At 39.8% G+C, this 11,340-nt stretch overlaps 1 protein-coding gene across 1 annotated transcript in view; it reads right to left on the bottom strand.

Moving 5' to 3' along the window:
* dchs1a (dachsous cadherin-related 1a) overlaps nucleotides 1–11,123 on the bottom strand; it is a 120,314-nt gene extending 109,191 nt beyond the window's left edge. Inside the window, exon 1 of the mRNA XM_065280849.2 lies at nucleotides 10,848–11,123. The gene's annotated coding sequence lies outside the window, so the exon portion shown is untranslated. The remainder of the gene's footprint in view (nucleotides 1–10,847) is intronic.
* Between the last annotated feature and the right edge of the window lie 217 nt (nucleotides 11,124–11,340).

Genomic DNA, 11,340 nt, shown 5'->3' on the forward strand with positions numbered 1-11,340 from the left:
ATAGGAGAGCTTATTATCCGAAGAATAATGAATTGCCTGGATTTCTAGTTCTCTTTGAGGTTTTACAGTACCTCTATACAATTTCTACAGGAAAAGGAAGTTAATTATGTTCACATGCAAAGGGGCAACTGAACCCCAGATTTGTCTTTGAGCTCGAGTAAATTTCTTTTAACTGCCCTGTAAATCAATAAAAATCCTTTTTGGAGCAGTATTTGTTAAAAAAGTGTGCAAAAAACAGTGACCATAAAGAGCACTGTATAGACATTCAGTCGCTAACGTAAAGTAAACCCTGACAGGGTGGAAGCAGTGGCAGCAAGTATATTTTGTAGTATTTTTGCAAAAATATTTGTTTATACATTCAGGGCTACAGACTAACTTTTTTCACTAGGAGCACAGTGGCCCCCAACTGAAAATTTTAGGGGCGCAACCAGAAAATTTAGGGGCACACACCGTAAATCAACATGCTAACCAAATATTCACATTTCTACTAATTTCCACTGTATTACTAATAAATACTTGATGATAGAAGCAGAAATTACAATATGCTGTTTCAAATTCAGTGTCACATTTTATTGTGCACTTTTGGAAAAAAAGGTCAAATTTACTGGTTGCACATGTGCGACTGGATGGAAAATTCAGTGGCACACTCTCAAATTTTAGGGGCAAAATGCCACCATTTGGGGATAGTCTGGAGCCCTGACATTATCCTATACTGTCAGAAAATGGGCACATGTACAGTTTTGTACCTAAAGAGCTCATATTAGTACCTCAGAGGTGCACATTTGTACCAAAGGGTGCATATTAGTATTAGTACCTCACAGATATTACCTAATGGCACATATTAGGGCCTTATGCAAAAAGTACTGCCCCAGTGACACCTGTGGTACATTTTTTGACAATTTCTTCTAACAGTGTAGAAATTATTACATGGCTATTTTAACAATGAGCAATACTTTTGTACTAAATAAGAGACCATTGAGTGATCCAAAATACATAAAACACAGCTGTCAAAAATCGATTAACAGGAATGATGATCAGTAACAGAGATTTTTATTCATTTGACGAATGTTGCGACTGACCAATCAGAGTCAACTAATCCAGACAGCCATGTAAAACTTTTTAAACATTCACACATTACATTGCCCATCTGACAATCTAGGCCGTATATCCAGAGCCAAAAGCCAGCTCATCTGATAGAAAATTAAGACATGAACAGTTTTACAATGAGCTGTCATCATCTGCATTACCAAACAGCCATACACTGTACAGTATAATCAATTTCAGGCCACGAGAAAATAATCACATGTCACTTCCAATAAATCCAAAAAGGCATGACATCATTAACATAAATCTCCTTATTCCATGGCCACATGATTTCACATGGTTTCACAAGGTTGATAAATAAAAACAGAATAGTAGAAATAGTTTTGCTCCATCGTGTGTCTTACATGTATCAGAAAGGCTCCCTCCGGTGGTTTACTGGGGACTTGACTCTTTATGCCTTTTTGGGTACAGTAAGTATGTATGTATGTGTGCAAGCTTAACACAATTACCAACTTCAAAATAACCAAGGGTGCAGCTGCATGTGTGGTAAATCTAAAGTGCGTGTTAATGAGACATTACAGGTGTCCATATAAAAATGTCTCAGTGCCTGTGTGTGAGTCTAATGTGGGTGTGCTGTGTGTGTCATCACAGAAGTCTGGTAAAAACTATGTGTGTGTTCTTGTATCTCAAACTGTAGAGAATAGTGATAAGTTTAGTTAGGCCAAGGTTATGGGGTCGTTTCCTAGATAATGCAAGAACTGATAAACTTTTGACCTTCAATGCACTGTACAGAAAGTCTCAAAAAAAAGTGCAGTAAGTTAAAACAATTTTAAAGTATAAAAATTAGACCATTTTAGTGTTGGGCGATATGCCCCATTTTGAGATCGTCCTATCGTCAGCCTGTGATCGTCCGTTCGTGAGCCTGTGACGATACACGATAGTATCGAGGGCAGGGCAATAGTTAACTCACTTATTTATTTGTTTAATTTTTTACTCATTTAGACAAGTCACTTGATTGGTGGAAAAAAGAAACAGGGGCAACACTGTCATGGCCGCAACCTTCTTAAAACTGATGCCATTAATCTGAGTTTGTCATTAAAGCATTGAACTCAGAAATTTCCTGCGTGCCGGGGAGCAGAAACTACCGAGCCCCTAAGGTGACATTGGAGTAAAAAAAATCTAAAGTTTAGAAACCTTCATGTGCTCACGCAAAACTTTTATGTGCCAAATTTTTTTTTACAGTTTAGTTTCACGTCCTCACGTGAAACTATCGTGTGCGCACGCTAAACTTTTGCGTGCGCACATGAAACTTTTGCTTTCACGTGCACACGCGATAGTTTCACATGAGCACGTGAAACTGAATGTGATAGCTTCACGTGCGCATGCGATAGTTTGTCCCCTTAGTTTGGCTCCGTAGGGAACAACACACTTGGTAGTATAAAACCCCTGCACTCCTAACAACCTCTTCAGTGCAAGGAAATGTCAGAGCTGCGCATATTAAAAGCTCATGCGCAAGGAAGAGTCCTAATCATGCGCATTACAAGTTCAGATGCTAAGAGTCCATGCCACGCGCATTCAGGTCCGAGCAAGAATCCATGATGTGTGCAAAAGCCCAGGTGCGTGCGAGAAGGAATCCGCGTGTTAGTTTGTTTATATTCGCATTTTGGTCCGCAACGTGAGCCTCCGCTGATCGCGTGTCTCAACAAACGTCTAAGCTTTCTAGCGCACAAGCCAACAAACCCCCTTATGCGAGGAAAAGCATGCAAAGCACATATTAATGTGAAACTATGATGATAATAGTAAACATCGCAACTATCGTCATGAAATCATGTCTGACGATCGTCGATACACGATACTATCGCCTATCGGCACAACCCTAGCCCATATTTGACTCACCCCCAGGTGAAAAAGTAGTACACTTCCATAGTGTACTTAAAATGCGTTTTTTCGCACACTGATTTTGTACTTAATATACTAAAAATTCATCTTCGTCCTTCTTAAGATGTTCTAAAGAGCATCTAAGTGTACTTCAATGTGCTATATAAATATGAACTAAAATGTGCTAAAAAATGTATTTAAAAAATGTATTTAGGTACCACTTGTAGTAAACTTGAACCCATCTTTGTATGAAGTTTAAAAGTGTTAACTAAATACATTTTTAATACAGAGATAGTATGTTAAAAGTGCATTTTAGTTCATATTCATGGTGTCTCAAAATAGGCCAGTGAAGTACACTAGATAATCTTAAGAACATCTTAAGAAGTACTAAAGATGAATTTTAAGTATATTAAGTACAAAATTATTGTGCAAAAATAAAGCACTTTAAGTAAACTATGGAAGTGTACTACTTTTTCACCTGTATTAGTTAATAAATGTCTTTCTGATGGGTTTTTGTAAAGTTGGATCAGGGGTCAAATGTTTGTTTGAGTTGCAAAAACTCATCGCTTTGCTTCAGAAAACATTTAATAACTGGACTGTTTTATTTTTTTATAAATTGATGAGCTGTAAAAATGGGGCACTATCCAATGTCATTTTAAAATAAAAAGCCAGTACATTATTAAATATAACTCCTACTGTGTTTTTTTGAAAGAAAAAAGTCATTTATATACCTAGGATGGCTTGAGGGTGAATAAAATATGGGCTACTTTTCATTTTGGGGTGAACTATTCCTTTAAGTGAATGTGTGGGTTTTTTATTTTTGTTAAAAACTTGAGCCAAATCTGATATATCATGGGATGGATTCATTTGTGGAACCTATATATATACGGCAAATAATGTTTTAATTCAAATTTGGCCAAATTTGGCCAGAAAAGGCCCAACTTTTCCGTTAAACGGTTAAAGTCAGTCTACAGTCTATTAAATTATAATCAGCTGAGTATGATATAAGAAAATTCTGTGACTCCATTTAGACAGTTTAGAAAACGTGTGTGTGTGAGTGAGTGAGACTGAGCGAGGGAGCAGACCAGCAGGGCTCCTCATAGTCTGCCCTGCACCCTCTCTGGCTTTGCTGCATTGTAATTGGGGTCTGCTGGAAGCCTGCCCTGTGCATATGGGAATCCAAAGCTAATTTCAGTCTGTCAGCATCACAGGGACTGAAAAGACACATACACACGAGCAGAAACACTTTCATATGTTGGACAGCGCACCCACCCCACACACATTACCTCCAACATAGATTAATGTACACTATCAAGCACTCCTTTTTAAAAGCCTTTAAGCACACGATGACAAAAACGGCAGATATATATCAAACAATAGCATTTATCTTAGACTTGCGTTATGTAAAAGTAAAACAGTCATTTATCATTAACGTCCTGAAGTGAAATACTAAACCATAATTTGCCAGTCTAAAAGCTTTCTTGCAGTATTTTTTATGGTTTCTGCAAGGCACATTGTTCACATTGATAGTGAAGGAAAAACATTATTATTTCCACTCATAACACTGTGGTTAAATCCCAGTCATTGTTCCTCGGATGCTAAAAAAGCTCCACAGAGATGTGTTTAACTTTTACTAAAGACTGCAAAATGCTTCCAAAGGGCTGGACGTGCACCACAGCAAACAAACCCAGAGCGCCGCTATATTCTGTCCAAGATAAGTTTCTTATTCTTGCATTTAATGCCTTGTTAAACTGCATGGCATGACGAGAAACTTTTCTAAATTGCAGCGACATGTAAATAGTAAGGCATGCACTTTCAATGTGAGATCCATATGGCCTTTTTCCTTTACTTATGGACCACATATACAGTATTTTTATAGTTTACTACAACTAGGGACTTCGAATTAGTGCGGTGCGCTATTTGCAAGGGGAGGCAACTGATATCAATGATGACCCACTGGCTTGGGGGCCCAACAATGAGGCAAGATATTCTCTCTTAGTCACTTTTTAATCAATCTGTGCTACCAGTACACCATCAAAATGCATTTTCAGCACTGCTGGAAAAATTATAACCCCAATAAGGTTCCTCAATTGAACCGTGTATTGTATCACGGATAGAACTGCTACAATAAACACGCACATAGGCGCCGATCGCGTAGTTGCTCCGGGGCTCGGCTCAATCACCCACAAAAATGTCCAAGTACATATGCTCAATTGCTTTACATTTCGCATCTAAAACCACACATGAAAAACTTGATGCGCAACTTTTCAAAGCTCTTCCTCCTCTTCAAAGCGCTTGGGCGCTCCAAAGCGTCTGCTGTTGCTAAGTACCCAAAGCGTTGCTTAACGTTGTGATGAGCACCCACCGGCAAAAAAGAAATTTGTGCCTGAACATGCACGTTTGTTAAGAAATGTATGTCTGATCCTCGTTTACATTTATATATTTCAAAATATATGTATGCATTATATATAAGCCTATATGCATCAATTTGGTTGGCGCAGTTACCATCAAAGTGGTAAAAACCTGCCACCATAACAGCCCTTGATAATAATAATGGCATAATACAGTGTGTAACTTATATATCACAAGATCATTGTGTCTTACTTTTCATCTTTGTGTATGTTTCCAGTCCTTTGGATCATGTGTTTGACCCAGACCACAAAATACGACAAAGGACACACGGTCTAATTACAGAAAATGGTCCATTTAGAAGAAAAGAAAACATGTCAGGCAAGGCACAGTCTACTTCTTTGACAAAGTCTGACACAGCTAAAATGAAAACAGATCCTACCTATTTATTTAAAGCAAGCACCCAATAACATCAATCTAAGACCGTTATTATCTAATAATGGTCTCCGAGCTGTTCACACCTGCTAATTCCAACCACCCTGGGGTGTTTTTTTAGTATTTTATAATCTTCTTTCATAAAGAACAGAGAAGATAGCGGATTTGTGGCTTTTAAGACCACTAAACGTTATTTCTGAGTAAGTACCGCTGCCTTCCTCTATTAGCATGCGCTTCTATTTCTCACAATGGTTCCAAAGTTCTGACAGAGAAGAAATCTGGAGCTAAACAATTCCAAAGAAGCAGCGCTGTTATACACTAAAACCACTCTGGCCGAGACGCTAAAATGAAAACTACCACAGCTGGCCAGACCAACCCTGATCATCTATCACTTTGTGTCCAAAACGTTTTCCAACCAGTGGAAGACATTCACGTCAGATCACCAACACCTCAGACAACACTTGCGCGTGAAATCGAAGCGACTGCAAATGTTGCCTAAACAGGAATAAAGTAACATTGTCTATCTCAATGGCGGGCAAATAAAGGCGTATTCATAGTATCCAAACCATGCCACAGCGCGATTGTCCCCACTATACCCCCCAGATGCAGGCACAAACATTGTGCTTTTATCGATCCGAGCCCGGGTGCGCTTTCGTCAGGATGCGATTGTTTTGAAGAAAGCAGGAAGTAAAGCACTCTCTTAGTCTTAACACTGGAACCCATAATCCATAATCCCGTAATGTTAAGTATGTGTTTTTTATTCAGGGATTGTGTACACCAAAACTTTTACGCCGGCGCATGTTTTCAATTGTTTCCAATGGAAGCTCTGCGTTTTTCAAATAAGCCAGCAGCTAGCGGGTTTTTTCCGCGCTGAAAACCGGCGCACGGCGGTTTTTCCATGCTAGGGCTGAGCACCGAGAGTTGAAAAATTTTCAACTTTGAATGAAAAGCTCCGCTCGTCAATGTCAGTTCTCACGCGGCCGTCCAATCACAGTCGAAGTGGTAGTGGGACAAGTATCACAGCAACCAACCGTCTTACAGCTGACGTATCAGAGCTACCAATGCGCTTAGCTGAAGAAAGCTGGCACTCAGCTAAAAAACAGCTGGCATTCGGCGTTGTCCAGGCGTTTTCAGCCGCATTTAAAGGTTTGGTGTGTCCAGCCCCCAAAGAGTCATTTGGTGCGCGATGACATATAGCCCTCTCACATGCCATCATGTTGATTAGTTGATCTGTCGCGTGTGCCGCTCAGACATTCACGTAACCCTGCTGAGAGCATCAGAAGGTTTTAACAAAGGAAGGTGAAGGTGAGTGGTCGCGCAATTGACGTCTTTCCTTTTGAAACAATCACATTGCGCCTTTGGCACCTGAGCCCAAGTGAACTGCACTCCAGCCCACCTCTGCAAGGCGGCCAGGGCGCGATTAACTAAACCGCACCAAGGCGTAGCACAGAGTGATCACACTAGTCAAACGAACCAGGCTTTGAGGTCAAACGCTCCCAAGCACGGTTTGGTTTGGATAGTGTGAGGGTGTTTAAAGATGTTTAGTGGTGGGTCAAATTAACTTAGATTATCACTTGATCTCACACAAACATACTGTCACATTGAGATTACTTTTCTAAAATGTTTTGCTGTTAGAAACATTAAAGGAGATCAAAACGTAACAAAACTTGGCAATTACATTACGATCAATACCAAGACAACTTCTGGATGTTTGAGCAAATCAAATAATTCAATCACCTTGAGATCCTTTGAGTTTAGCGGCGAGACAGACTTGGCTAAAGAAACCTCATTTTAAAACACTTATCTGCAATAATGGATAGCTTAAAGATCCGCCAATACCACCCAGAGGACACTTCAGCGTGCAAACAGTCACGGAAAACCACAGAGTCCTGCCAACGCACTGATTAAAGCCCTGCCGCTATTCTCAATCTCAATTATACCAATGAAAATAAATCTAGATAAACTGACAGACTTCAATAATCAGGGCCCACTTACACGATATCGTTTTCAACAACAACAAAAAAAGAAAAACGTTTCGTTCATTATATCTTTATCGTTATAGTCGTACTCAACTTTCTAATACAGCAGACCAGATTAAGACTGAAGGTGTGCCCACAGGAGCTAGTGGGAAAAATCAAACCATCTGTGGTCAAATATGTACGTGCGCTCTTAAACTACATTAAACACACGTGTGGCATGGGAAAAATGAAGCCCTATCAGCCGTGGTTTGGCTAGCATTTTAAAAAGCTCTGGCTTCGGGGGACCATCTTTTTCCCACACCCTCCAACCTGCTGAGCGTGTTTGTGGAAATGTTTGTCGACGAAGGTCCGAGTGCTGAAGAAAACAAAGAGCCACACGTGCCGCTGTGTGCTTTGAACATGACACCAGCTGATACAGCTTCGGTTACGGTGAGAAATGGGAAACATCTGGTGGCAAGGAGCGGGCGAGTTCAACGTAGAGTTTATGAAATTCACGGTGTGTAGTTTTAACTGAACGCAGACTGTACCATCACGTTTTCAGATAGATTCAAAGAGAGGTATTGTGTCCGGTATGCTTGTTGCCATATGGCCAATCGTATATTTGAGTTGGTCAAAAAAAAACTATACTGTAGCCGGCTGAAGAGCTGCAAGTATTTTGTCTTCGCCTGTCCCTCAGGAGATTCAGGTTACTCTTATTACAAATGCTACTTTGGCAGTTATCTCTTACATGCTTTTGTATAATCTATGGTCAGTTATTTGGATTTTTAAGTGCCATCTTTAAAATACGTAGTCATCAGTTGATTTTGGGAAGAAAACCCAAACTCAAAGGCAATGTACACAGACACTACTGTATACGTGCCTGCATAAGACATGTTTACAGATTAACCTAATGACAAATGCAGATGCACAGGGCAACGGCCCTATGGCATGCAAGCTATGCTTTGCACTGCTGTCCACCCCATACACAACTCTGGAGAGCAGATGTTGAACGTTGTGTAGGGGTTTAGTGCTCCACCAGAGACCTGTAAGGATGAGTTTAACTACACTACAACAGAGGTACAGGATTTGTATGATTATCACAAAGTCTTTTCTTTGGCCAAAGGCAAGCAATGAGATCATAAAGTTTGCGTATGTTTTTGCTTTTTTCAAACGTCCAGATCTTAGCTGACCCAAAACGGTCAAAGGTCAGGTACAGGTCTGGTTGTCTTTTGGGATGAGCGTCTGGTGACACAATCCTTGGATTGTCTTAAAAGCCGTACAGGATTTGACCTGGTGCTGCACTGTCTAAGAGTGGATTCTGTGCTTGTTTTCTTTGCAAACTTTATGCATTTCGCTCAATCCAGCTAACTAAAAAAAGCCCAAGATGTTTTTCCTCAACTTGGCTCATTACAGAACCAACTACACATCCTGTCTAGTCGCCTTGTAGTTTAATCCTTAATTTATTGGTATCAGCATGTTTTACCGTGGCTGTCACATTAAACAGGCTGTTCTTGTTTAAACACTATTACAAAATGAATGACCTGATGTAGCCTTGCGTGAGGAAGGTGCCTAATGTTCAAGCTTATGACTTCATCTCAACTCAGTGAAAAAGAATTCAAGTGGGATGGGAGTCACTAATCTTATGGATCTATCCCAAAACCTCCCAAAACCAAGAGTGTGAACATGTGGAGTTTAAGAAAGGCACGGCGGGACAGTGATGGGTGGCCCTTTATGTTCAAACTGTCTCTGAAACTGAAACAGTAGCTATAATAAGCAATTGTGGTACTGCACCATAACAACCATCATCCGAAAAACAGCGATCCCGAGAAAATGTAAATCAAGCGAGTTGATTATACAGTGAGTGTGATAGCTATATAAAAGCAAATCCACAGTGGCTGGAAACAGGCCTGTTATCTTGATGAATATTAATTATTATAGTCCACAGAGGGACATTCGGAATGTGGTCTGGATAAAGCTCGGCCAGTCACAGACACAATAGCACAGCACTTCTGTACGGCTAACAAAAGACTTTTACCGATGAACTAATTTAAAAGGAATGCCTTGCAAGGAGAACATATCTATATGGCAACCCAGTTAAATAAATGACCATTGGACAGCTGCCCCTGTTATTCTGAAACGGAGTTCCTTGAGGTGCGACACGCTGCCAAAAATATCACATCAAATACTACAGCCCAGAAAGGTTAAGCTGAAGGTGGACTTTAAAAAATACATTAAACTTGTAATTTAATTGGAATGCTTGTCGACCTTTCATCTAATGGCTTGTGCAATATTTTTACATTTATTATTTGTCAGATTTAAAGTTACAGTAAATCTTGGAATATTTGGGGTTGTTTAATAAAATGATAATCAATGCACACTTTTTAAATTTCCAATACTACAAAAAACAAAAGTCAACCTTCCATTTCCAGTTGTGTGCAGTCACATACTTTGATTTCTCCAAGGTTATGCAATATAAACTCGCCCCCTGCTTGAAAAGAAAAGTTTGGGAGCCTTGTGGGCTGAGCATGGCTTACACCAATACCAAACTAGATTAAAAACAGCAGTGTAGAGTATATACAAATAACTGATGCTCAGCTGTTGCAGGAACATTAAACCACAGCTTCTCCCATCCAACAGACTTACAATGTGTTCTAGTGAGTTATGGTTACAAAATAAATCTTATAAGTTCACACTCAGCATTTTGAGATCATTAAGTTGCATTATGGCACAGTCTAATTTATTGCTAAATATTTTTTAGACTTGCCTATGAGCTCCATGTCCATTGAATATAAAAGATGGATCCAGCTAGACTGGGAAGGTTTTGACTCCCCAATATAGATGAAATAAACTTTTAAGTTCAATGAGTTCATTGCAGAAAAATACTATGGTGAAACAATGTAAACGAGTTTGATTCAAAACTTCCCATTACGGATTACGTAAAGTAAAACTCAAGCAGTGCATTTAAACTAAACGCAAGCCATTGTAGATAAATGTTAAAAAGTTTAGAGTCAATCTTGAACTGTTAGTTAGTTTTTACTATAGTAAACTGTAGAATAGTTTAGTAATAACTACACTTTGTTAATGTACACTACATATAGTAATAAATACTGAATTGATGAAAAGCGTTTTTATAACGGTGTAGTTACAACGCGCATCGCATCACCTCCGTCTTTCAGAACTTACCCTCATCAGTTCTGCTTTGGACCGATAGAGATCCAGCCTGTGGCCAAAAAAAAACTGCAGAATAAAACCCCAAAATGAAATGTCGTTTCAGTAAATCTCGTTAGATTATATCCATCTTCCCATAAGTTGTCGCGTGCCGCAATAACTTCCAGTAGTGTATTTCCAGTCTTTTCCCTGTTATAGTCCAGCTCAAAATGCGCAGAAATAAGCGCGGCAGACAGGATGATATCAGTCCGTCAGCATCGACTACAGCATCCAACTCTACAGTCCACACATCCAAAAACACAATCTCAACCTCCAGGAGTAAAACTCGAACCCTCGACAGGCAGCCGTCCCACTCGCTCATGAATATTCATGCGACACGTGCAGGAGCGTGGTAATGGCGTCACCGCGCCGAACGGTGGCGACAGTGTGCCAAAACATTTTGAGGCGTTTTTAGTCAGACTCTGGTGCCACCAATGTTTCTAACAAGGAATTGAACGTGAGATCTAAA

This window comes from Paramisgurnus dabryanus, chromosome 8 (genome assembly GCF_030506205.2).
Source record: "Paramisgurnus dabryanus chromosome 8, PD_genome_1.1, whole genome shotgun sequence".
Lineage (NCBI taxonomy): Eukaryota > Metazoa > Chordata > Actinopteri > Cypriniformes > Cobitidae > Paramisgurnus > Paramisgurnus dabryanus.